The sequence below is a fragment of the Myxine glutinosa genome, chromosome 1 (genome assembly GCF_964187855.1).
Source record: "Myxine glutinosa chromosome 1, kmMyxGlut1.1, whole genome shotgun sequence".
NCBI lineage: Eukaryota > Metazoa > Chordata > Myxini > Myxiniformes > Myxinidae > Myxine > Myxine glutinosa.
In genome coordinates this window covers 198070585-198076242 of record NC_136261.1, presented here as the reverse complement: position 1 = coordinate 198076242, position 5658 = coordinate 198070585, and positions in this window count along the sequence as shown.

The window sequence follows — 5658 nt, the reverse complement described above, 5'->3', positions numbered from 1 at the left end:
AGTGTGTCTTGTTTTTGGTCCAGTATGATTTACGAACTTGGGAATAGTTATGTTGTATATACATGGAGGATTTGTGTGGGACTTGCGATTGTCCATAGGTGATACAAGGATGAAACGTGTAGTCCTTGAGCCAGACCAAAAGTAATGCTCCAGCGGGGGGAGTAATTCTCATTATGATTTTCCATTAGACCAATGTCTCAAGTGTCAGAAAAGGTGTGATGGACATCTGAGAACGGTAGCTTAGTGCCCGGATGGACGCCATCTTTGAAACCACCCAGCTCGAAAATGCCCATTTGGTGGGGTACATTGTTGCACGTGTATCTGGACTTCTATACTAGCTATCGATGTGCGGTTGACGACTAAATATACGTCCGATGTGTACCGTCTAAATAAAAAATAATATGAAGCATTTTGTTTTAGATTAATTATTATAAAAATCAATTATCGAAAAAAAATCATATATTTTTCAATATTTTATTATTAGACTTGTACTTTTTTTAGTGAAACAACACTGGTATGATTTTCCAAATTATGCATTGTGCTACACCGTTTATCTGTCTATAAAAATAACTCAAAAACTAAAACATATCATCCACCACGAGTTTACAACAAATAAATGTAAAGAGGCATAAAATGACTTAGGCCGCCGCTGGCATTATCTATTCTGACGATAACGCAAGTTAGGAATGTCGTACGGAGAGGATTTTAACACCATATCGATATCTAATAAGCAGGCGGAAATTGTTACATAGGAAATCTGCACTTTGGTGGCCATCTTGGATTTCAAAATGGCCGCCAATTATATTAATTATTCATTACTAGAGTTTGGAAAGACGTATGGAGCTGATTTTAACACCATACGATGTATATTCCTAATAAGCAAGCGGAGGTATCATTGAACATGTCATGTTTTAGTCAAATAACACTGGTATGATCTTCCAAATTATACATTTTGCTAAACCGTTTATCTGTCTATAAAGATTTTCAGGCAATTTGGCCTGCATTATAATAGAGAACAACATATGCTATACAATATACAGTGCACACAAAGTTAATCATCAGAGTCGCCATCAGAGTCATTGGCATCCTGAGCCACGATAGCATCATCCTGCACCATGTTGGAGCATCCCTGCAGCTTACACACAACAGTGCACTTCAACCCATTCAGTATGCAGGAGCAATCTGACGGTCGACACGTCCTTCTGCATGTGCATGAGATGAGATTCAAGACGACATCTGGAGCTGGTAGACCCGCCATCCATCGGATTGTGAGCGAACCGCCATCATCGAGTTCCCAACCATGTCCTGCTGATGGTGTTGGGACGTCTGGTAGGTTTTCAAGGCTGCGTCGCCAGATAGCCGCCTGATAGTTGGCCCTAAGCGTATGCTGCATCAAGGAGTCTTCACAAGGCGGCAATTGTCCAGATTCGATCTGGCCCTTCTTTGCACAGAACATGTGATAACGGAGCGAATTAACACCGACGATCTTCGTGTTCTTGGCGTACAGCTGACACGTGAAGGCCTGAATGCTATTGAAGACGTCTGTTGGTACATTCCACGAAGATCCCAGATCTGTGAATGCTTGAAGATACAGCTCATTCGCTTGCACAAGCTTCAAAGCCTTTATCTTTCCTTGGCTAGCCAGAGCACTCACAGTGTCACACCCGCTCCATGCATGAAGCCCTGGCAATGCACTGCAAACTCCAGACCCCAATACCGCAGCCAACTTTCCAACGTCGATCATTCTGACTCGAACCTTTGTTCCTCGTCTGATGAAGAGCTGACTATCGATGGTTCTGCTGAGATGAAGACTGATGATCAGAACGTCGGTGTCATCTGCCACTAAGATGATCGTCTTGTAGTGGGTAGCGGCGTGCTTTGCGTGGAGAAACATACGCGTGTCTGCTTCCTCGTGGCTACATTCGAGTGCTTGCACCAACTTCCACCTATCGCGGGTCAGTACCAGACATTTTTCACCACAGGTGACACAGTGTTCTGTTGCCTAGCTTTTCGCGATTTGTTTCATGTTTCCACGACTCCGCCAGAAACACAACCAGTTTCTCCTTTGTCTGGCTGCAAGCAAGGAGACGCCGCCAGTTCATGATTTTGTGTGCGGGTCTGATCTCGCTGAAACTGATGCCTTCATTTGAACCGCGGTTCACACGCTCAGCTGCTTTGATGGATTCTTCTGTGTATGTGTCAAAGACAACATCGATGCGCTCACTGCCTTGACCAGCGTGAAGCGCTGCAGCAAGGATGCGGTCAGATAGTTCTTCGAACGTGTCGTTCTCGCCATGCATCTTTTGTATGAGAGCCATCGCATCAATTATTGTTGCACTTCGCTTGTCAACGTTCTCGGCTGGTTCCACAAGACCTTCCATGTGTTTCGCAAGTGCAGCTTTGTTCGTTTTTTTCATTGACCCATCAACGTTTGCCAAAGACCATGGTAACGGCCCTAGTGGGTGACAAAGGACAAGTTGCATGTCGAGGTTCCTTGTCTTGGCGATGAGTATCATGGTGGCAAACAGTTGTCTGTCAGCTCTCAGGACGATCTCCTTGTTTGTGCCCTTCACAACTTTCTGCTTGATCTTACCAAAGGTCTTCAAGTTTAGCTTGTTCAATGTGTCATGAAAGCCTGTTCCCTCTTCAAGACGTTTCTGGAAGCTTTGATACGCCGCTTCCCCCTTTTGCAGGGTGTTGAGTAGGTCATTAGAAACGTCCTCCCTCGCAGCCGCTCCGGTAGATATACTGAGAAGACATGACGGATCATCGGCGAATGGATTGGTCCAGTCATTTTCCAGTAGATCACAGATAGCTGTGACGCCAGACTCATCACGTTTGATGCGAGAAGTAGACAAGTCAGGGTGCTTGGCGTGAGATGTGTCGCTGCCATTCACAAGGATAGTTTCTCGTAGTTGCCTCAGTGCAGTAGCCCGATTTTCTGCAGTTAGATAGTATCGTGACACAGCCCCTTGTCGAAGACTAAAACCTCGTGTTCCTCCAGCTGTTTGCGTATCTTTGTTTACTGTTTCTTCTGTTGTCTGATCAACAGCGATTCTGGCAAATGGATTCCCTGGTCTAAGCTGTACGGAGAAGTAGCCTTGATTGAAATGCCTGTACAACTCGGGGCATGTTTCGTGGAGTTGCGTCATCTGTGCATAGTACACTGGTAGATATCTAGCATAGTTCACCTTGTTCATTGCGAAACACCAAGGGATCACTCTTCTGACACAAGCCAAGTGAAGCATCCAGTCGCCTTCTCTATCCGCACGAATCAACCCCAGCAGGGTCTCTACCATATCAATATACATCATCCAGAAGCGAGCCAGGTCTCCATGTTTGGTTCGCAGAAAATGTAGGTATTTCGCGAACATGTCAAAGCTCTGTACACATGAATCATCATCGAGAGCAGCAGCGAGAGTCTCGTGGCAAACATCCTCCTTGATGCTGCGAATTTTGAGGTCAGTGCTTCGAATCTGGGGTTCCTTGTCAGGATGATTGCTTTCTATCCACACCTGGAAGCCCTTCCAAATGATGCGCATTAGTGCCTCGTACATCAACTTGTGGAGTCGCACAGCACGGTTGTATTGCTTGCCTTCCAGAACCCTGTTGATGGAACCTTCAGCGATTACTCCTGACTCAACAGCTACATCCCGAAGGCCTGCATCTCCAAACATTTTCCCAATGCTCGACATGAAGTTACAGATGGTATGGAAGTTCCCCATCATGAGCACGATTCTTCCATATCGATCGACATCTTTCCATGCTATTTCGGTCGCCTTAGCAAATAGTGCCTGGTCTAGCACCACCGGTATACGCTCAAGCTGAAGTGATGACATGATGTTCAGAGCTTCTCTGAGGATTTCTTGCACTGTTGCCATATCTGTGGCAGGCGCGTTTATAGTCGGCAGGTAGCCAACTACATCTTCCGTCACCTGAACATGATCTCTAGTCATGATGTTGAAACCAGTCCACGAACTGATTGTCTGGTCGCATGGTTCCAGCATGCGAGTCATAATCCATACGTGATTTCGGCGCTGCGCAAGGGATGTTGCGCCTGCAAGAGTGTCAGAAAGATCTGCAGGCTTGATTGCAGGTGCGCCCTCTCGTTTCCCACCGCTGTATATTGGAACTAAATCGCTGGATGACGGGATAGATCGCTTCTTATCTGCTTTGGATACTGCCGATGGAGGTTGGGGCGGCAAACACGACTGCGACTTCGGTTGGACGATGATACTGTTGACGCGATGCGATGTTCCGCCACCACTCAGCGATTCCTCTAGCCTGTCGATGTTATCGAATGCTAATACAGTCGGGACCGAAGGGTGCACATGTGACGGAAGTGGTACTGTATCTTTCTCCACACTTGCTAATTTGTCTATGCATAGCGCTGTCTCGATTTCTTCCAGAACTGTGTACGAACATCCGTGCCCGAGTCGATTCAATATTCTGATGACCTCTGTATTACCGGTGAGCGTTTTCATGACCCACGGAAGTAGGACATGCTTCGATGTTCTGATGGTACCCCGGTGTACAGCATTGATGATATCTTGAGCCATCGACCATACCAGTGTGTCGGCACGCGCAGAGCTACCCCCACTCCCGCAAATCAAAGTATGCAGAAATACACGAAGAGAATCTGGTATCTTCACGTAATCTGAAGTGAGTTCTGCTGGCTGAGGCGGCCAACGTTCATTGTAATGAGCATCTTTGATCTGGTGTCGCAGTGAAGTAGCTGCACGCACAATGTTACTTTCACCGTCCGTTCGTTCAAATGCTTTCACTTCTGCTTTCAGGTTTACGCACTCTGCAGCAATCTCTCGCTTTGTCAGATTATCGGGCATCAAGTATACACGGTGTTTCACATTGAAGAAGATGAGCGATTCTCCAAACTCTCTTTGTAATGTGCGCTGCAGATTCTTCTTGATGGAGTCACTAACATCAACTGAAAATGTATCTGAAGACAGGATATCTGTTGCAACATCAACTATTGGAACAATCCTCGGGTTCAAGAACAAGTCAGTGCGAATGAAATTGAATATACATCGTATCATTTCTTTTTTCTCGATATTATCTTCAATGTCAGTTTCTACTTGAGGTTTTTGGGGCCGTGTGTAGTTTCTATAGCAGGAGAAGTGGTAGTGAGCCTCAGCTGCAACCATATCTCGTGTAGTCAATGCCAAAACTCTCTCATCATTGCGAGCTGTCGCAGCATCTCTTATTGTCTTATCTGCTCGAAGTTCAACAGCCAAGACAACTGTTTCACGGGTACGACTGCCTTTTATGAATTTTGAAGCACGCTGGCAAAAAATGCATTTATCATCGTAGACCGTTGAAGTTGATCCTGTCTCTTCCCGTGATGATCGCCGTCGCACCGCATCGCCAGTATCAACTGAAGAACTTCTAGCTGCATTGGTCAAAGTAGCTAGGTGGTTTTTGTGAGTGAAGTCTGATCTACAAGCCCTATGGTATAATATTGGAATATTAGGAAGTTCAACTGCACCTTCTTGGACTAGCTTTAGAATTGGATAAAAGTTTCTAACTGCGGCTGCGTCACACAATGTCTTCCAAGAACTGTTGCCCGCTGCCTTGCTTAGTTCAGAGAGTGGCGACTTCTTGCTGCACAGGATGCACGTTCCGGACTCAGGTTCAATCTTC